General features: G+C 54.7%; 2 long non-coding RNA genes and 1 pseudogene across 5 annotated transcripts; 2 read left to right on the plus strand and 1 right to left on the minus strand.

Moving 5' to 3' along the window:
- Positions 1 to 43: 43 nt before the first annotated feature.
- LOC122237144 lies at positions 44 to 10,148 on the plus strand. Of its 4 annotated transcripts, XR_006215352.1 has the most exons (5): positions 74 to 156; positions 598 to 716; positions 7,224 to 7,331; positions 7,440 to 7,592; positions 9,304 to 10,148. It is a non-coding gene; the product is annotated as an uncharacterized LOC122237144 (long non-coding RNA). The 4 variants fall into 4 exon arrangements; XR_006215350.1 differs by lacking the exons at positions 7,224 to 7,331; positions 7,440 to 7,592 and adding an exon at positions 1,846 to 1,943; XR_006215351.1 differs by having other exon boundaries at positions 7,224 to 7,592.
- Positions 2,591 to 2,695, minus strand: LOC122237566 (annotated as a pseudogene).
- Positions 10,149 to 10,213: 65 nt separating the features above from the next.
- Positions 10,214 to 12,574, plus strand: LOC122237145. The gene is made up of 2 exons (XR_006215353.1): positions 10,214 to 10,665; positions 11,348 to 12,574. It is a non-coding gene; the product is annotated as an uncharacterized LOC122237145 (long non-coding RNA).
- The last annotated feature ends 9,114 nt before the right edge of the window (positions 12,575 to 21,688 follow it).

The following is a 21,688-nucleotide window of genomic DNA, read 5'->3' on the forward strand; positions in this document are numbered from 1 at the left end:
TCGCTGGCTTTCTGGCTGCGACTGCGCATGCGCACTGCCCAGGCAGGCGTGTAACGACTCTCGCCTGCGCATAACGACTCTCACCGACTTGAATTCGCCGTCGAGCAGGGCTCCATCGGGTGCGGTCCCACCTCGGGAGGCAAAGTGATGGGCCCGGTAGGGACCCATGTTTGGACTGTGGGACCCGGTTTTCCTTGAAATGGATTTATGGGTTATTTGGGGGGAGGGTGGTATCTAGGGAAAATCGTACCAGCAGTTTTTCATTAAAAGACATAGTTCCGGTGATCCACCTGTACACCAGATGCGGTGCAAGGCACTGGGTTCAGCTGTGATCAGGGCAAACAAATCTCCTGGCCTTACCAACATTCATAGAGCGGCCTCTTTCTTAATTCTCCTAACCGTCCCAGGAGGTTCCTGATGTGGTCATGGCGCTTTAGCAGGCGAGGAGGAAGTGAGGTTCACAGCTCAGTCGGGCTATGGTAACATCCCAGCTTGATCACTTGCAAGGATCGCCAGGTTTAGCAAATTGAAATACAGGCCGCTCCGTTAAATTTGAATTGCAGATGAACAACAAATACTTTTTTTTTTTTTTTAAAGGATAACTAGGTCCCATGCCATCTTTGGGACATACTCTTACTAAAAGTTTTCCGACATCCAGTATTTCATCTAGCAATCCTCACATTGGACCACACCCTTGCCTGGCAGATTGGAGATTGGTGAGTTGTGTCTCCCCCCCCCCCCCGCCCCCAGCCCCCCACCCTCTCTTGAAACCTTTGAGCAGAAGATAGGAATTCCAAAGCCCCAGAGAAGGACTCTTGCTTCAGGGGGAATGGTGCCCTTGAGAGAGAGGACAGCGGGGAGAGACCCTAAAGCAAGGTAGGTCCCAGGCCTCTGGGGGCCTGGTCCTACATGGATGGGAGCCTGAGGGCTTTGCCACGGAAGAGCCACCTGACAGCAGGCCCGCTCCAGAAAACCACTTTATTCCCTCACTTGCTGGGTATTTGATAGTTTTGAAACTAAAAACTGCTTTGCTGTCAGAAATGACAATGAACCCCCTCTGTTCATAATGGGCACTGAACTGAGGGCCTTTGTTATTATTATTATCACAAATACTTCCTTACTGCCTGCCCTGAGCTAGGAATTGTCGGGAACCGAGGACACTGCTGTGAACAAGGCAGGCAGAGTCCTTGCCCTTTGGGAGCTCACCATCTAAGGAGAGGATAGATAAGTGAAGGCTTGAGTAATCAAGTTGGCAGGGTGCATTGAAATCAACAACGCTAAGAGGTAAAAATCATTACCCCCATTTCACCGAGGAAGAAACCGAGGCTTGGGGAGCCATCAGTTGGTGCAAGATTGCACTCTGGTATGTAACAGGGGTGAGAGCGAAATCGTGACCCCGGATTCAAGCTTTGTATCATGGGGACAGGAGGCACCACTACAGGTCTGGCTGGGGAATGTGTAGTGTAATTTGTAGAGGCTTCTCTGGTGATAGAATTACCCCTCTGGCCTCAGTTCTCTCCACTTTGGGATGAGGGCGGTGCCACTCTAATTTATCATCCCCAACGAGGAAGAAACAAAAGGCCTTTGAAGGGAGAGGGCAAGTCAGTGACACCAGCTAGGCTTGTCTGCTGGGAAGTGCCTCTCTCCTGGGACTAGAACCATCTGTCCAGCTGTCTCTGGCTCTCGCGAGGACAGGCCGTTCTGTATCACAGAGCGCTAGGCTCAGCCAGGAGCCGGCGGCCTCACCAGATCTATGAAAAGTCCTGAGCTGGGCAGGGGCACGGGGAGGGGAGGGGATCGACACCGAGAAGGGAACAACCCGTAATAAACTTGGCATTCCTGCAGGGAGAAACCACAAGGGGCAGACTTGAAAGGCCTCGCTGTGTTCCCACCGCGGCAGACCAAAGCGGGAGGCATTAGCTGTCTTTGCAGGAGGCTTTCAGGTATCCAGCCTGCACTCAGGCGACTTGCCCTGTGCCCACCACCTTCACATCAAAGTCAACTAGCCCAGCCCCGGGGCCCTGCGAGGAAACCAGAAAAACCGATTCCGCCCCTGGCAACGGATCGCAAATGAAACTTGGCAAATGCCCTTTGCGCTTTGCGGGGCAGTCTTGGTATGGGATTCTGCCTACCTGCTGGCCAGCTGTGCTTGGCACAGGGACAGAGAAGGGTCACAAAGCCGCACTCAAGCTGCTCTTGGGAAAATGAAAAGCTTTCCCCCTACACCCTACTAGTGGGCCTTTCCTCCGAACCCAACCTGACATCCGGAAGCTTGTCTGAGGGCCAGAACCTCCGAGTGGGCTGGAAAGGAGCATTATTCAAGTTAGGCACAATGATTGTAGGGAAGGATGGGGAGGCCTTTCTAGCAAACTGGACAGGAGACGATGCCCCACTTGTTACGTTTAAGCAAGGTGGCTTCTTCAGCAGCTGTAAGTGGATTTTAACATCATATAGAGTGTTGAGGGAAAAAAAAGGTAAATTCCACAATAATGTCTTTATTTGGGGGGCTTTATCAGGTGTTTTTATTTTGTCTGTATGGGGTTTTTTTCGCTTTTAAAAAATTATAAGAAAGATATATGCTTTTCGTAAAATATTTACATAATTCAGAAATTACAAAATGAGAAGCGTTTTCAATTAGCAATAATTGCGCCTCGGATAAACCTCGTTGGCTACAATACTGCCCCCGCGCAGAGCCTGAAGGTATGAGATGAAAGTGAAAGGCAGCCCCTCTCCCAGCATCTACTCACTGCCTTACCTTCATTTGTCCTACTCCGCACTCTGCCATCCTCCGGACCCTGGAAGGATTCCTTCTCGCCCCGGGGCCTTTGCACATGCTCTCTAGCAGTTTGGAATGTTTTGTCTTCTTTCTCTCCTACTCTCCGCCCTCCCTCCCCTAAAGCCAGCTTTGCTAATTCTCCTGTATCCTTCAGATGTCCGTCTGGATCTCCCTGGACCACCCCCAAGTCTTGACCCTTGGTGCCCCCTGTCTCCACATGCCTGCATTCCTCTACCCTGTCAACCCCAGGGACTGAGCCCATCCGGTACCCCACAGTTCCACTGTGCCCAGCACACAGAAGGCACTCAGCAGTATTTGTGGAGCGAATGAATGAATGACGCCTTGCGGGATTCTTCTGTCTGTTATCTACTTGTAGTATTTCTGTACATCTTTCTGCACATGCCCACATAAGCATCCTTTTTTATATGAATAAGACGCTACATTCTCCTGGGATTCTGCCACCGGCCATAATAATAACTGCGGTTTGCTGATGCTCAGACCCTGAGCCGAACTCCATGCACGAAATCTCATTTCCTGCCTTTCATTGTATGGGGAGAAAGTCGAGGCTCAAAGAAGTACAATCCGAACTCCTGGCTTCAGAGAGAGGCATCTGACAAAGCTCTGATCTGACAAGAACAGTGTCTGTGCTGTGAGCTGCTATATCCTATTGCCTCAAAGTCGAGGTCATTTGGTGCTGATGAACGGATTCATTCATTTTTCGTAGGCAGGGTGATTATAGAACAGGATATATGATGTAAAGCCGATCAATACAAGGAAGATGATGCAAATAAGATCAGCAAAATATTCGTGAGCCTGTGGGTTATCTTACTGATGAAGGCCTGGAAGTTGTTTGTTTGAGAAAGAGAGTGTGCTGTAATATGTACCCCCAGGGACCCAGCATGAGCTTCTGTGACTCTGGCCAAACCTTTCCATCTACGTCCACCCCCTTCCCAACCCTCCCTCCAGATTATTTGGAAGCAAATCCTAGGCGTCGTATTATTTCATCTTAAGTATTTGAACGCGCATCTCTAAAAAATAAGGACTCTTTTAAAAATAACTATAATCCTGGGGTGACTGGGTGGCTCAGTTGGTTAAGCATCTGACTTCTGCTCAGGTCACGGTCTCATGGTTCGTGGGTTCGAGCCCTGCGTCGGGCTCTGTGCTGACAGCTTGGAGCCTGCAGCCTGCTTCGGATTCTGTGTCTCCTTCTCTCTCTGGCCCTCCCCCGCTCAAGTGCACTGGCTCTCTCCCTCTCTCTCTCTTTCTCTCTCTGTCTCAAAAATAATAAACATTTAAAAACTAAAAAAAAAATAACCATAATCCCATTTTCATACCAAAAAGAGCATATTTTACAATCATCCTTTAATACTTCCTAATATTCTGTCACTGCTAAAATGTCCCCAGTTATTCCATGAATTGTTTTTATAGTTTCTTCTCATCAAGGTGCAGATAAGGCCCATCCCTTCATGGCTGTTGGCTGATACAGCTCTTAAATTTCCTTAATTCTACACCTTCCCCCCCCCCCCCCCCCCCCGCTTTCCTTCCTTGCCATTTATTTGTTGAAGATACGAGTTTTGTCCCAGAGAGTTTCACGCAATTAACAGTTTGTGGATCGCACCCCTGTGGTGTCATTTAACATGTTTTTCTGTCCCTGGTATTTCCTGTAAGTTGGAAATTAGATTTAGGGGCTTAACTGGTCTTGCTTGGACCTACCTTCCTTCCTTCCTTCCTTCCTTCCTTCCTTCCTTCCTTCCTTCCTCCCTCCCTTCCCTCCCTCCCACCCTTCTTCCTTCCTTCCTTCCTTCCTTCCTTCCTTCCTTCCTTCCTTCTTCCTTCCTTCCCTATATATATCATAGGTAGTTTGAAATGTGTATATTTCACCATATTTCAGTCCACTATAACCTCCTAGGCCCTCTATGGCTGGAGCTTCCAGGTTGAGAAGCTCAGAGCTGGCCTGAGCCTCTCATTAACAGAAGGAGAAGCCCAGCCCAGGAGGCAGAGTCACGCTCAGCAAAAACCCTGCAGGGTTCAGAATCCCTCCACAGAAGACCAACCCAGAGGAGGAAATCCAGGGAGCGATTTTGCAGCCACAGTTTCCCTCCACTTCATGGAAGCGTCCTATGGATTTGCAGGGAAGGCTCTGCAACCTGGCTCCCTCCCGGCTTGCCAGCTCGCAGAGTGGCTTCTGGCCACGGCCCAGCCTGACTCATCCTCTCTGCTTTTTATTTCTTTCTGCCTCACACCCCAACTGGGCTGCTAATCACTCCCCTCCACCCACTAGTGTGTGTGTGTGTGTGTGTGTGTGTGTGAGAATTGCTGTAGCCATGGCCTAGAGGCACCCCACCACAACCGTTTCCCAGCCCTCCTCCAGCATCTAGTCTCGGCTTCATTGGAAAAATCAGTTGACACTAAACAGCGCCTTGCTTTGATTTAAGGGGACTTAAAAAAAATTTTAAAGTAGTTCTCATCATCCCTCTCTGCCACTCCTTTTTCTTCTTTTATTGTTTGTGTTTCATTCTAAAGCCCTCTTGGCAACTGGTTTTGACAGAAAGAGACCTTTTACCAAAGACCAGAAGGCACATTCAGTGCCCAAAACCAAGGTGATAAAACTCCTAAGGTGTTTTCTCCTCCAGCCCCCTCTTTACTACGCCCGAGTCCATACCAGAGGGCTTCCGGATTTACGTATTGACCTGGATCATCACACACACGCAGACAAGCGCCTCCCTGGTGCCCAGGGCCCTTCTTGACACCAAGATGACAAAGAGGAAGATCACTGGGGCACCTGGGTGGCTCAGCCGGTTGGGCGTCCAAGTCCGACTTCAGCTCAGGTCACGATCTCACGGTTTGTGAGTTCGAGCCCTGCTTCAGGCCCTGTGCTGACAGCTCAGAGCCTGGAGCCTGCTTCGGATTCTGTGTCTCCCTCTCTCTCTGCCTCTCCCCTGCTCACGCTCGGTCTCCCTCTCTCAAAAATAAATAAACATTTAAAAAAATTAAAAAAAGAAAAAAAGCACGATCACCAAGTGCCATGCACATGTTGCTGGTATTTTGGTGGGGAAGATAGATCATAAAGAGAAAAACGAATACACGACATAGAGTCAATAATGCTGTGTTGCCTGGAAAAGAAATGCCAGTGTTTGGACAGGAAAGAGTGAAGACGTGAACACAGAGAAGCTGAATACTAAGGAAGGGCCAGCCGCAGGCTGGGGGGAGCAGCACACGCCAAGCCCCTCGGGACAGATGGGATCAGAGAGCAAGGCAATGTTGGTGGAGGGTGAGAAGGACAGGAAGGTGGTGGAGAGGAGGGGCCGGGGGCCAGACCATCAGAGGCCTGTCCGCCAGCAGGAGGAGTTGGGACTTTGCTATAAGGCAATGATTCCAACTGGGGCAATTTGCTTCCACGGGACATTTGGCAATGTTGGGAGGTGTCTTTGGCTGTCACAACCTGGGGGGGTGGGGGGGGTTGCTACTGGCGTATGGTGGGAAGAGGGTGGCGTTAAACATCCTGCAGGGCACAGGGCAGCCCCCACAGCAGAGAATGAACCTGTCCCTGATGTTAATAGTGCCCAGGCTGAGAAAGCCTGCTGGAAAGGCAGGCGGAGGTCATCAGAGGGTTTAGAGCAAGGGAATGACATAAACTGAATCAAGAAGGGAGAATGGATCCCAGGGAGTGAGGGTGGAGGCAGCCAGACCGGGGATAGGAATTGCATCTGTGCAGGCGAGAGGTTCTCCTGGACCAGGACGCTGTCCTCCAAGATGGAGAGAAGGCACGGGCTTGGGGATGCTTTTCAATCAAAGAAAGCCATGGTCACACGTTTTGGAAACGCTGCATGCTCCACCAAGATAGCAGTCTGGCGTGAATCCCACAGCGAGACTGGTTGGGTTCAAACCTTGGCCTTGCCACCTGCTCAGGCTGTGTGATCTTGAGTAAGTGTCTCAACCTCTCTGTGCTTCAGTTTTTTTCACTTCTAAAATAAGACTAAGAATAGTACCTACCTCCCAGGGTCCGTGTGGGTTGATTTGTTAATATGTGTAAATGAGTTCGTATATGCCTGGCACATCGTGGACACTCAACAAACATTACCTGTTATTCGAGCGCGTCCCCATTAAGGGTGCCACCATGTGTGCCCACAAATGCAAGGCTGTGCATAAAAGTCTTACTGAACCCGTGTAACCCGCATTTGCCAAACTTCCGTTTTTCGTGCCTCTTCCTCAGCAACACGCAGAAAACCAGAAATCCATAGAACATTTTAAAATCTGTAGAAATTTTAAAAAACGGCTATCCTGAGACGTAAGTCAGCCGGCATGAAATCCACCCTCCCAAAGTTCACAGGGTACGTTCACAGAGCTGTGCAGCCATCGTCCCGATCTACTTGGAGAACATTTTTGTGTCCCTCCACCCGCCCCCCAAGAAACCCCCCGTCAGTCACTTCTCTCTCGTTGCCCCCAGCAACCTTCCGTGTTTATGGAGCTGCGTGTTCTGGACAATTCACGTAAATGCAATCCTACAACAAGGGGCCTTGTGTGACTGGCTTCCTTCACTCAGCGTGTTTTCAAGGTTCGTCTATGTGTGTCTGTGCTTTTTCTTCTTCCTGGCCAAGTAAATGTCCCACTGTATGGAAAGTACCATTTTGGTTTGCCCGTTCCTTACTTGGTGGGCGTTCAGGTGGTTTCCACCTTTAGGAATGACGTCGCCACGAACATTCCCGTACAAGTTTCCGCATGGATGTATGTTTGCATCGCTCTTGGGTCCAGACCTCGGACTGAAGTGGCCGGTGCGTGTGCGGCATTCTGCAGAAGAGGGCACTCTCGGAGATGGGTAGGTGCCGTCATTTTTGCCTGCCCTGCCAATTTCCTTCCTCCTCTTCCCTTCCTGCGCCCCCTCGCCCCACTCCCCTCACCCCCTCCACTCTCTTCACCATCCAGGGTGCAGGTCGGAACTTTGCCACTTGAGCAAGCGATGTGCACTTCGCTAAGCCTCCGTTTTCTCCTCTGTAAAGTGGGAATCGGACGAAAGGAGGCGGTTTGTGGAAAGCGCTCGCTCTCGTGTCTGAAGCCGGTATTGTGAGACCTTACTGAGAGAAGTTTCCTACCTTGGTAGACGTGGTTGCAAACGTGTAAAGGGTTCCTGGGCTTGTCTCCGAACAGGACACGGGACGTGCACGTCCTCACCTCTGCCGGCTTTTGCCAAACGAATCTCTGAAGTGACCACCCCGATGTCACTCCCCTCCTTGTCCGTGTCCTTGTCTTTTTTCCTTTTTGCCTTTCGGAGGGTGTGAAAGGGTGTGACTTTACGATTTTGATTTGGGTGCCTGCCACTTCCCTGGGACTGTTTAGCACCTGCAGACACCCTGTGAGGCAGACGCTGATCTCCTCCCCATCCTGCAGATGAAGAAACCAGCTTTGAGAGGTGAAGGGCTGGCCCGCGAGTTTGGAGCTCGGGCGGGCTGGCTCCGATGCCTCGGCTCCCTGCCTCCGCTTCACTGGGCCTCCTGTGGAGCCCGGCGCTGGCAGATAAACACGAGCGAGACCTCGCGGTGACTAAGACCATTAAGAAATCTAAGAAACATGTGCATCCTTTCATTCGACAAATATTTATTGAGCATTTACTCGGTGCCAGGCTCTGCAAACAAAATAAAGTCCCTGTCGCCAGGGCTGGCAGTCCAGCGGGGAGGGACAGAGAATAAATCTGTACCGTCACGTAAGCTCTGCGAAGAAAAACAAAGCAGCGTTAAGGAGCTGGAGAGGGAGAGGGGTGCTGTTTCTGTCGGGAGGTCGAGGAAGTCTCGTCAAGGAGGTAGCATTCGTACAGAAACATGATGAAGTGGGTCGCGAGCCACACGGGCACCGGCCAGGAGAGCTGTTTGGGGGGAGGGGATAGCACATTCGGGCTTCGAAGGAGAACGCGGTTGGGATGTTTAAGGAGCTCGAGAACCCTCCAGCTGGCCTCCCAAGATCCCCGCCCTCTGCTTATTCATCCAAACATGAATCTAGGTGCTGCCGTGCGCGGACTTTGTGTTTGTAATTAAAGCCCCAAGTCAGTTGCCCTTGGGATACAGAGGGAAGATGGGCACATCTGACCTCGTCAGGGGAGCCCCTGGGAGGCAGAAAGGCTGGAGGCCGGAGGAAATGTCAGAGGGCCTGGAAGCCGAGAGGATTTGATGTGCTGTGGCTGGCTGAGGTACACGGGACCGTGACATGGTGGCCTCTGGGAGCTGGGAGCTTCCCCGGGGGCTGAAAGCTGCCAAGGAGATGGGGGCTGCAGTCCTGCAACCACAAGGAACAGATTCTGCCAATGACAGGAATGAGCTTGGTGGGGCGCCCGGGGGGCTCAGTCGGTTAAGCGTCCGACTTTTGATTTTGACTCGGGCCATGATCTCACCGTTCACGAGTTTGAGCCCCGTGTCGGGCTCTGTGCTGACAGCTCGGAGCTTCCTTGGGATTCTGACTCCCACTTTACCCCTTCCCTGCTCAAGCTTACACACTCTCTCTCAAAGTAACTAAATAAACTTTTTTTTTTTTCTTTTAAGGAATGAGCTTGTAAGAGAACCCTCAGCTCCAAGAGAGTGCAGCTGGCCAACACCTTCCCTGCAGCCTGAGCGAAGGACCAGCCACGCTGTGCCGCACTTCCAAGCCACGCAACCGTGAGCTCGTAAAAAGGTGTTGTTTTAAGCTCCTGAATTTGAGTCGTTCGTCACGTGGCACAGAAAACGGATATAGAGGTCGCGTAACTACCACCGGGTGAAGCCCAGGAGGTGACAGGCCAGACCCTGCAGGGCCATCGGCCGCGGGGAGGACTTTGCATTTGTGCTGAGGGACCCAGAAGACCACGCCAAGTGCGTAACTCTCAGACGTCCTCGCCCTCTGTTCCCCCTGGCCCTTCTCTCATTTTCCATCCTGCCCGGTTTTCATTCCATCGCCACCCCCTACCTCCTTATATCTGTCTACCGAGGTGTGTTTGCGGATCACCCCGGGGCACTGTTGATTGTGAGTGACGGGAAATCTCACAAATTACTTAACCCCCAAATCCGGGGACTTCAGGAACGGCTGGATCCAGGAGCTCAAGGATTACTTTCAGAAGTCTGCGTCTTTCCCTCCCTCCCTCTACCTTGCTGTCTTCTGCCTTGTCTTCTGCCTCACCTTCATTCTCTGGCAGGCCCTCCCCACGTGGTGGCTGAGAGGACCACCAGCAGTTGGGAGTCGCAGCCTGTCACCTTAACAATCCAGTCAGAGACCTCACCTTTCCCCATGGCTCCCCTAAGAGTCCTGGGATGACCTGGAAAGGCGCAGCTTGGGTCACATGACCGATGCAGAACCAATCACAAAGGGCGGGGGAAGGGGAACTGCAGAGAGGAGGCCTCAGCCCCATACCTGTTCCTGGATGTGGGGCTGGGTGGGGGGGGGGGGTGCGGGGTGGGGAGCAAGGGGCCTGCAGGGCTACCTTGAAAGCCCCCGGACTGAGAAAGGGGAGGGGTGGTCCTTTGGGGCCTTTCGGGGGGTCACTGGGGTGCTGTGGATAGCGAAAGGCGGGGAGGCGCCGCGGGGGCCCGGGTGCCGTGGGCGATACGGCTTCTGCAGGGAGACTCCAGCCCACCCTGTGTTCGCTCCCGCTCCGGTTGTGGGGCCCTCGCTTCCCCCCTCGTTATCTCTGCATCCTATTAGATCCTGGCACAGGCAGCGGGCGGAGGTGGAAACGCCACACCAGCCTGCCTTTGCCCCGGTTGTTTACTGGGGAAATAAATAGAGAAAGAGACTCGGCAGAACAGATGCTTGGACCGACGCAGAGGCCCTGGGAGGCTCGTGCGGCGGAGTCGTCTTCGTAAACAGACGCCGAGAGGAGCAGCCCGGAAAGTCTGTCCAAGCTCCAAACAAACGAGGACCCGGAGCCAAGCGTGAGGCCAGCTGGAAGGTCCCAGCCAGGGAGGGAGAGCCCTGGGGTGGGGGCGGTCCAACAGGACGCCCAGCCCTTTGCTCTCGCGTGGGGGCGGGGGGTGGGGGGTTGGGGGGTGGGGGCGGGGCGCCAAGGCCGGTATCTTCCTCTTGCTGCTTTTTAAACGCAGTGTTGGAAACAGGGCTGGGAGGACAGGTGTGCTGGTTGGCTCAGAGACCCTCCCCTCCCCAGACACCAGCATGCACTGTGCTTGGCCTGACGGTGGCCTGTGAGGACGTGATGGGTGCCCCTCCCCCTGCCCCCCAACCCCATTCCGCTGCTGCAGCTACACCAGCCTCCAGGGCCTCCTGGGCTGTTCCGGAAATACACCAGTTCGCTCCTGCCTCAGGGCCCTTGCACCTGCTGCTCCCCCCCCCCCCACCCCCAGCAACACTCTTCCCACACACTGTCCTGCGCCTCGCTCCCTCACTTCCTTTAAGCTTCTGCCCCCTTAAGTCATAGGACTTTGGATGAGGCTTAGTTATGTGGCAGTTAGCAACCCCAGACTCCGAGTCTGCGCGCGGTGCAGGTTCACCTCTCACACACACTACCCATCCCGTGTCACGGCCTGGGGGGCGCTGTTGGTCACTCAGAGCCCCAGGCTGACCCAGGCGCCTCTGTTTGTATTTTCATGGTCACCGGAGCTGTGGGAAGTCACGCAGCGGCTCTGCAGTTCCTCCCAGAACTGGCACCTGTCACGTGTCTTTGGCCAAAGCAAGTCACGAGGGTCCGGAAGACATTTGGGGAACAGCTCCGTGTTACCCTGTTCCTGAGACACCCTGTGTCTGTGCCCCCCCCCCCCCCCCGCCGTGCCCTGGTTCTCTGCTGCGCCCCTCCCCACGTGCCGTTGGCTACAGCTAGTTGCTTATTTCCTTCTCCCCCTAAAATCTAGGCCCCCGGAGGGCGGGCTCTGTCTGCTTCTGTTCGCTACTATACTGCAGCACTTAGAACACTGCCTGGTATACAGCAGGCACTCAATTAACATTTAGTCGAGTCGATCAATAGTAGGATGGAGAGTTAATGTCTAAGGATGCTTACTGGGGGTGGGCACCGTGCTGAGTGCTGTTCGTGGGTCGACTCCTTCGTCCCTATCTCGGGCCTAGGGGGAGGCAGGGCTGCCGTGACCCCCGTTTTCCACGCATGGACACTGAGGCTCAGAGGGGTCAAGACACTTGCCCGAGGCCACACAGCAAGTTAGTGGGCAGAGCCAGCCTCCTGACCTCTGAGAGGTCCCGCTGGGCCCACTCCGTGTGATCGGGGTGGAGAGTCACCGCACCAGCTGCGGGGACGGGGCCGCGGGAGCACGTGCAGAAAGAAGGCAGGGTCACAGTGGCAGTGGCTTCGTCTTTATCGCTCGCCGGGTACTGCGCTTAGTGGGGCGCATCCCATTTCATGCTTGCGAACCCCCCCTCCGCTCCTTCCTGGCCCCGCTCACCTGCGTGAGACTGTGACTAGGAGCCTCCGTTTGCCCATCTGTAGAGTGGGGGTGACCGTCGTAGCTGCCGGACGGGGTTGTGAGGCTAAAATGCACCGACAGCGTGAAGTGTTCGATACACGGGAGGAATCCCGGTTTCTGAGACCTCGTAGTGGCACCGAGCGTCTGTCCTAAAACATTCGGCGTCTGCAGGAGTCGGCACGTTCATTGCCTCGCTGTTTGCAAAAGCAAGAACGTTGCAAACACTCAAATATTCTCCGGTACTTGGTGGACTCGGCCAGCGTTTTCCAGACACACAGCGGAAACCCGGGAGGCCGATGGTGGGCACGGGTACCAGCCGGGTACGCTTCGGGGGGAAAGCCGCGTGTGTCCCATAATCCCACTTCAGTAGATTATACTTTTGCCTTCTGTATTATACATTTCTGAAATGTTTAAACAGGTTATTTTCTTTTTTTCACAGAGAGAGAGAGAGTGAGCTGGGGGGTGAGGGAACAGAGGGAAGGAGAGGAAGAGAATCCCAAGCAGGCTCCCTACTCAGCACAGAGCGCGACGCGGGGCTCAGTCTCACGACCCCGGGAATCACGACCTGAGCCGAGATCAAGAGTCGGGCGCTCAACAGACTGAACCTCCCAGCCGCCCCTGTTTGGTTTGTTTTTTTTTTTTTTTAAGGTAGGGATTATTTTGTAGTGAGGGCAAATGGGAAAGTGTTGTGAGCCTCACATCATGCAAGTCAGTGAGGACCTAGGTATTGAAACTACCTTGAAAACTACCTCTCTTTATTAGGGCGGGAAGCCTTTCCCGCAAGGTGACAGTACGCAGGCCCCTGAGTCTCATCTGCCAGGATGGGGCATCAGCCAGACCAGAGTCTGAGTTTGTGCTCATATTGACCTACATTGTCATCACAACTCAAAGATGATGATGTTAATATTCACAGTGAAAGCAGTAGTAATAATAACGACGGTTAACGTTTGCCGAGTGCTCACCCTGTGCCAGGACCTGTTCTCAACCCTTTGGATGCATCATCTCATTTAATCCTTCAACAGCCTATGAGGTAGGTAGGTAGCCACGCCCATCTTACAGATAGAGAAACTGAGGCCCAGAGAGATTGATAATTTGCCCGAGGTCACACAGCTAATAAGCGGCAGAAGTTGGTGAGGACCCAGGCATTCCAGCCACAGAGCCTCTGCGAGGAGCCCCCAGACCTAGAGTGAACTGTGTCTGCATCTGGGAGGCTGGGCTACTCTGAGGGAGGTTTTCTTGTTTCTGCTCCCATCTGCCGCATCTCGAATGGATCTTTTATTTACTTATTCATCTGTTTTCATGTTTATTTATTTATTTTTGAGAAAGAGAGAAAGAGAGGACAGGGGAGGGGCAGAGAGAGAAGGAAAGGCGGAATCCCAAGCAGGTTCCGCACCGTCAGCGCAGAGCCCGACGCAGGGCTCGAACCCACGAACCGTGAGATCATGACTTAAGCGTCGGATGCCCAACCGACTGGGCAACCCAGGCGCCCCTTGAATGAATCTGTTCAACGAGATGCCCCATCCACCCCTTATCCGACGCAGCAGCAACGGAAGCCGTTGGTCACCGGAAGGCTCGTGGTTGTGGGGCCATCACCTGCGAGGTTGTCCACCCAGATGTGGTGACTGCTCTCCTCGGCCTGCCGCCCTGCTGCTCTCTTTCCAGAATCTACCTTGTCTGGACCACATGCTAATGAGCTAACTGAGAAGGTCTGACTTCCTGGCAGCGTTTCGTAATGAAACCCACTTGCTCCATAGAAGAGCTGGCACGGGCAAAGAGACCTGAGTGACAGGACCGTGTGTGGACGCCAAGCGGCGTTGGGACCGTTTAGTTCAAGGGGTTGTCCGGGTGCCGGCACCACCTCCACACGCGAGACTAACGACCGCGCCAAAGCGTGTGGGTGTGGTTTTCGAGGTAGTCGGGAGACGCGGCGTGGGAGGCAGGGACGAGGGGCCGACTCCCCTCGGGCCACGGGGGACGGCCGCACCCCACGCGGACGAAGCGCCAGTGGGCTCAGCACCGGCCCGCGAGCGAGGGGAGCCTGGCGATGCCCTTCCGAGGGGACCACGGTCAGACCTCCAAGCCCCGCTTGCGCTGCTTGTATTCGGCAGCAAATCAAGAGTTGCCCGAAACAGCAGCAATGAAGACTTTAAGAACCCCCCTTCCCCCCCCCCCCAGCTCCCTGAAGGAACTTGTCACATCTGTGTGTGACGCCTAGAGCTGCAGCAGCATCTTGTGACCGCGAGGGGACAGCCCCACCTGCGGTCGATGGGGGAGAGCAAAAAGAGCCCGGACCCTGGAAGAGTTCCCAGGGACGCTGGTGCCGGGTGGGACCGCCTACCAGCGGCCGTCACATTCGGCGAGAAAAAGCCACTTCCTCATCGTTTGATCCACTTCTACGTAGGTAGTCTTTTAATGTTTGTTTTTGAGAGAGAGAGAGCAAGAGAGAGCGTGTGATTGCGGAAGAGGCAGAGAGAGAGGGAGACGGCATCCCAAGCAGGCTTCTCGCTGTCAGCACAGGGCCCGACACGGGGCTCAGTCCCACGAACAGTGAGATCGTGGGCTGAGCCGAAATCAAGAGTCAGATGCTCAACCGACTGAGCCACCCAGGCCCCCTGTTTGATCCACCTTCAATCGACTGCCCTGGGCCCTCTTGTTGACGTACTCTCGCCTACGGAACGGTCCCCGTGTCGCAGACCCACTGCGAGAATTAAGTGAGGCGAGGAGGCTTGTGAAGCTCCGAGCCAGTCCCCCGTCCTGTGGTGTCGGATACGCGTCAGCCCCACGTGGCTGGAACTCGAAGCCCTTCCACATCGCCACCGCGATGACACGAGGGTAAGTCAGAGGCCCTCACGGAGCACAGGCCACGTTCAAGGCTCCAGTTCGCACGCAGGTTGGCGCTCCGCTCCGTCCCCGTACGGGGGCATCGGAGGCGCTGGCTGATAATCTTCATCTTACACACCAGGAAGCTGAGGCACAGAGAGGGTGAGGAACTTGCCCCAGGCCCCCAGCAAGAACGCACTGGAGCTGGGGCTCGAACCAGGCCTGCGTCCCGAGCTCCAGCGCGAGACCGCCCTGCCCGGTCCCGTCCCCGGTGGAGGCACTCCTGTAGGACCCGCGAGCCCTGCACAGGGACCTCGCCCTCCGCTCCTGGACGTCCCCAGCTCAGAGCTTCCACTCGTGTCTCGCCTCCTCCCTGTGTCTGCTTGGTCCCGAGGCGCTCCCCGGGGAGGCGGGCAGAGCCAAAAAACCCTGGCTCGCCTGCCTTGCTAATAGAACTAGAATGTTCTTGTCGAGATGGGTTTCTTTTGGGGATGGCCAAGCAAGCCACGTACTCAGCTGCTAGAGGCAGAGGACAAACACGATGTGTCATCGGGGACTCGGCCACGGCAGCTGACACTTGTCCCTCGCTCTTCGGGGCCGGCTGTGCGAGGAGGAGGCTGTTCTTAGGCCAAATCCAGCATCGCCGGGGGAGTTTTCATAATTGCTGATCACTCCGGGCTTCCCTCCTACGTTCCTGTCACTTCCCTTCTTCTCCTGAGGGGACTCGTAGGGTCAGCTTGGGGACCTCAGTCGCTGGGACGTCGCAGCCCCTCCCCCTGTGGGGAGGGGGCCCTGGCGGTCTTCTCTGCTCCCTTGACATCTCCTGCTTCAGGGAATCCCACAGACTGGGCGGAATCTGTGTCAGAAAGCGTTTCTGTTTGCTCTTGAACATGATCCCCGGCTCTCTGTGGGTTTCCTCGGCCAGCGTCAACCTGGAGGGCCGGTTCCCTCTGGAGCGCTAGACCCGGACGCTAGTAACATCGCCTCCGAGCTCCCTCGGGGCTGCAGCGAAGGGAGAGAAGCCGGGAGGCGGCCGCTGGGTCCCATCAGCCACGGCGCCGCGGCCCGCGGGTGCGGGTGACAGCATCCTGCAGGATGCGGCTCGTGTGCCTTATGACTCAGTGTGGGAGATAATTGCACACAGATCTGTTTTCTTTTTCTCCTTATCTGGTTGTCTGCAGCTCCAAGATACCCACCCTTCCCTGCACGATTTGCCATCAGGCAAATGTCTGTTTTGTTGTGTGCTTGTAAATCCCTGTGTTGACTTTCTCGCTGCGTCCAGCCGCTGTGGCTTGTGGCGGGGAGGGGCACGTCTGCATTTTGGCCCCCTCGGACATCCCGTCTTGGGGGTCTAGCTTCTTCTGTGCTAGTCACAGATGGATGACATCATATTTTGGGTTGTGCTGATGTTCGACGACTCAAGAGTGGGAGGAATACAGGATTCCAGGTGGGCGGCTGGGGGCTGGGGGCCCCGTCCTCACGTGGTGCCTTAGGCCGTGAAAGCCAGAGCGAGCAGGTGTGGTCTAAGGATTCTGCCTCCTGGGTCAACCCCATCAACCGTCTCTCTCTCTCTCTATCGCCATTTCAAGCCCCCTCGTGTAACTTTCCCTGCTACGAGATGGCACTGAATTTGACCAAGAGTGTGACCAAGTCACAAATACATTCCCTCTGGAAATGTCCTCACTGTGCCTCTCCTTCTAGAGAGTGCACTTTTTCAAGCAAACCAGACGTCATTCCCTTTTCAGCTCCTGCCTTCCTCCCGTCCTTCGGGCTGTTGGTTCGTTTTTTTCTTCCTACCGCCAGTTGGCATTAGGTCCCATCTGATCGTGCGGTTTCCTCCCACCGCGATGGCAGCATCGGGACAGATGCAAACCCGATGGGTGCTCCGCCCTCTGTGTTGAGAACTGTACCCCCGGGCAGTGCAGGAACTCAACCGGTACTTGGGGATCAATTGCATGGAGCCACTCACTACATGCGAATCGGTGACAGTCCCGTGGTGCACGTGGGGCACCGAGGTCAACTGTGACGAGTTGGGGACGGCTGGGTGAGGCGCTGTGCTGTATACGTGTTGCACGCCCGTGACCGTGTTCAACGGGGGGGGGGGGCGGGGGGGGCGCCGGGGCAGTCAGCGAGCGGGGCTCTGCGGTCCTTCCGTCTGGGTTCAATTCTGGCCCCAGTTCCCGGTACATCCCTGCCCTTGGGCAGGTTGCTCAGGCCCCTCTGGGTCAATTTCCTCATCTGTAAATCCCCCCCGTCTGGGGATGATGTTAGTACCTATCTCACCTGGACGTTGTCCAGATTAAATAAGGTAATGCGTGCAGCTCACTTAAAAGGTGCTCCGTGCGGGGTGTGGGCTCAGCAAAGACAGCCGTTACTAATCCTTACAGCAGCCCTACTAAGCGGGAACCACTATGATCCCGACTTAGCAGACTGGGAAACTAAGCAAGCTCATAAGCTGACAGAGCGAAACAACACCCACCCTGTGCTCAGCGAGTCTGCATTTAATATGGGACAAACGCACAAAAAACTCGGCTCTGCATTGCATTGTGCTTAAAAAAAAAAAAAAAGAAAAGAAAAGAAAAGAAAAAGCCAGATGCAGGCAAGGTGCTTCAGATCCCATTCCTTATGGAAGGACAGGTTCCAGAGCCCACGCTCGGGTCACAGCGCTATATTCCGTGGCTTCTGGGACGCCTTGGCATGAGTTCCGTGTCGTTCGAAGAAAATCCCCGGTTACGCAAGCACATGGGCCGGGGTGCGGCCTCAGGAACAAGCAGCGTTAAGCACGTGACACAAATGGGCAGCTTGAAGACGGCTCTGTGAGTGGAAGAGGCTCGTCACAACCCAGCGGCATCTGCAGGGACGGTTTGGGCTGGGTTCACGGGTTGGCTTGGTGATGGGGCTGCCTCATGGTGTCCGGCCCACGTCTGTTGACTGATGGTGTCCCGTTTCTGCTTTAAGGGCGCTGAACCTGGGCGCCGAGAAGACACCTAGCGGAGTCCCCAGGTGCTGCTTATGCCTGGAGCTCAGCTGAAATGCTCCTCGCGAGACCAAAGAGCAGCTCCACGCCCTGAGTAGCAAGCTGAGACCTGTCTTACACCGAGGGCCTGTGAGGGGTAGTCATTACCCGGCCTGGCCTTTGAATCTTGCCGATGGTGGTATTTATATTCTTAAAACGTGGCTGAGCAGGCAGCCATTTCCTTGGGGAGTTAAGTCATCAGCTAACAGCGTCTGCAAATGGCCCCACGGAGACTGCCAGGGAGAAGGTTGAAGGTCACCGATGGCTCTGGGCGTCACTGGGCCACGCGCGGGGAACGGGAAGAAAAGGTTAGCCGTAGTAGTCACGTGCCGTGCGTCGTGCACGACTTGTGTGTAAGACGACTCATGAATAGGAAGTATTATCCCCATTTTGCAGAAAAGCAAACCGAGTCTCAGAGAGGTGAAGTCGTCTGCCTAGGTCACACAGCTGGGATGCTGGATGTCTGAAGTCTGGGATATCTGATTCCAGATTCTATACTCTCACCCTCGGTTGACTCACGATTCTTCTGTTTCGGGAAACAGGGAAGAAGACGGCCTCAGGAGAAGAGGGAGGAGACTGTGAGGGAACGGGAGAGTCGGAGGAAGAAAGGGGCGCCGGTGTTGGGGAGTGAGGTTGGGTGGCCTTGATGATTTGCACAGGCCTCCCAGAGGAGCCCCAGCCTGTCCGGCAGGAGCGGCAGCTTGCAGCCAGCCACAGAGCTCCGGGAAGAAATCGAGGGGGCGTGGCCACAGAAGCCACTTCCAAAGCAACCCCGCGCGCGCGTTCTGCCCCTGGTGTCAGCAGGACACTCAGGTTGCAAGTGACAGAAAAGCTAACCAAGCCGGCTTAACAGAAAAACAGAAAAGCAAACATGGGCTCCCTCAACTTAAAAGTGCAGAGTAGATGGCTTCAGGAACGGCTGTGTCTAGGTGCTCCAACAAAGCTGCTCTCCGTGTTGTCTGCTTTTTCAGGCAGGCATTCTCCAAGGAGGATGGAAGTCAGCAGCCCCAGGCTTGTGTCCAACGCTTTTGCAGGCGGGAGGAAGTGGCTCCCTCACAGGAGTTCCAACAGAAAGTCTGGGACGGAGCGGCCATGAGAAGGACTAACGTTGCCGGGGTCACGTGCCCGTTCCGGAACCAAGCACTTTGGCCACAAGGGGATGAGATGCTCTGATTGGCTCATCCGTACGCAGAACCAGAGCCAGCCCCGCCAGAGCTGCCTGGACCGGGGCGGGTGCGTCTCCAAGAGAAATTTCCAGAGAAAAGTGTTAAGCATACTGAGGAGCGAAGACGGAAACCTCAGATGTCCTCTGCCAAGCTTTCTTTTCATTTTTCTTTTCAATTTTATTATTTTTTAATTTTTCAAAATGTTTTTATTTATTTTTGAGAGAGAGAGAGAGACAGAGAGACAGAGCGTGAGCAGGGGAGGGGCAGAGAGAGAAGGAGACGCAGAATCGGAAGCAGGCTCCAGCTCCGAGCTGTCAGCACAGAGCCCGACGCGGGGCTCGAACCCACGAGCCGGGAGATCACGACCTGAGCCACAATTGGACACTTAACCGGCTGAACCACCCAGGCGCCCCTTGATTTTATTTGTAAGTAATCTGTATACCCGACATGGGGCTCGAAGTCGCAACCCCGAGATCCAAGTCGCACGCTCCACTGTCTGAGCCAGCCAGGCTCCCCAAGCTTTTTCTTAGTAAAGTGACAGCACTCGTTCATCACCACCCTGCGACACTTGGCACTGTTATCACCACCCTGGCTACAGTAACTACCCAGACCCCCGACTGCTTGCGTGCTTGAGTCTCTTATAAACCACACGGCAGGACGCCCTTCCGAGGGGTGGCTCCGGTGTTATCTACCCCACCCCCCTGCACGTACCTTCGACAATATTTTCTCTTCCGTTTCCATTTTGTTCTTTTCTCTCTTTTTTAAATTTTACCTTTAAAGAGAGAGCGAGAGAGAGTGCAGGGCAGGGGGGAGGGACAGAGGCAGAAAGAGAGAGAGAGAGAGAGAGAAAGAGAGAGAGAGAGAATATCCCAAGCAGGCTCCACGATCCGCGCAGAGCCTGACCTGAGGCTCGATCCCACGACCCCACGATCATGACCTGAGCTGAAATCAAGAGTCAGACGCTCAACCGAGTGAGCCACCCAGGCCCCCTCCTGTGTTTATAAAGTAATAGGTGACCGTGTTGGAAAATACAAAGAATCTCACGCTCAGAGGAAGCCATTCATAGTCCATTCCAGAGTTTTTTCCATGTACTATAGGTACTTTTTCTGTAATTATAAGGTCATTTGATGTGTTAAGTTGTGTGCACTGCTCCTTCCCGTTAGTTAGTAGCTTAGCCATTTCTCTGCCTCCTTAAAAGTCCTTTGTAAAGACCATGGTGGCCGAGGCCCTGAGCCTTGCGCCCCACGCCGCGGCCAGCAGGTCTGGGGACGGGGATTAGCGGCCGCACCAGGACCACGTCGGGCGAGCTGCGGAAAAGCGGTTCCCGCATAGGAGGAGTGCTTCTGCTTCGAGCAGATGGGAGGGTAGCTGTTCGACTGCGTCGGGAAGCTGGCGCTGGGGCACTGGATTCAGACGAGGCGGATCCTGACCTGTGGGATGACGCGGCACAAGCCACCCCTGTGGGGTCAGCGGGGAGCCTCCTGGGCGTCTGAGCTCCTGCTTCAGGGCGGTGAAAACCACAGGATTGTCCTGATTGAAGGTGCGGTCTCAGTGCAGCCACGCAAAGCGAGCAGAGTCACAAGATTCATTATTTACAGGTGCCAGGACCGGGGGGGGGAGCGCAGTCACGAGCGAGCAGGGTCGCGAGCACTTAGTACTTCTAAGGTGGTTGGGGCGGAGGTCGTGAGCTTCTCGTGAGCCCGACTCCAAGAGGTTGTATTAAAAGGGGACTCGGGAAAAGCAAAGCAGAGACCGATGGCGGAATCCTAAACTCAGACGCATCTAAATGTCCAGACTCGGTGTGAGCAGGGTTGTCGTTCTATAAGTGACCAGGGCGGCGTCTCAGAAAAATAAAAGTTGTTTTCCTCATCACGATCGGGCTCCTTCCCTGGTGCCTACCTCCAACCTTCCTCCCGGCTAGAAGATGCACCGTCAACTTTTCTGGCCGCCTTGACTCCCGTACTCCCGTGAGGCTGTGTCCTTGCGCTGTCCCCCATCACATGTCCTCTTGTGTTTCCTGGCCGGGGCAATTTTATCTCGCTCTCCCGTCTGACTGCAACATCACGTGTGGCTTTGGCCTGCCTTGTCTTAGGCTTGTCTGGACACATGTCCACCTACCCCGGAGGCTGGACCTTATTTCAGTGGCTGCTTGATGAGCGTCTACCTGGGGGGGGGGGTGAGGGGGCACTGAGCTCCATGCTGAAGATACTGTGAAGAATAAGCAGACCTGGTCCTGCCCTTGGGAAGTTTACAGTGTAGACTGGTGGACAGACGTCATCACGTGAAAAGTGTTCTAGACCTTGAGGGCATGTTTAATGGGGGAGGGGGGGCCGGCGGCAGGGGGAGTGTTTGAATCAGGGAAGATTTCGTGGAGGAGGTGATACCTGAGCTGAGTTCTGAGGGGGTGTTATCTGGTCCAAGAGACAGAGAAGAGAGACCGAGGCAAAAGGAGCATGTGCAAATGCCCTGGGGGAAGCATGGTGACCTCAGAAGGGGGGTGGGGCTGGAGAGCTGGGGTGGGGGACGG

This window comes from Panthera tigris, chromosome A3 (genome assembly GCF_018350195.1).
Source record: "Panthera tigris isolate Pti1 chromosome A3, P.tigris_Pti1_mat1.1, whole genome shotgun sequence".
Taxonomy (NCBI): Eukaryota; Metazoa; Chordata; class Mammalia; order Carnivora; family Felidae; genus Panthera; species Panthera tigris.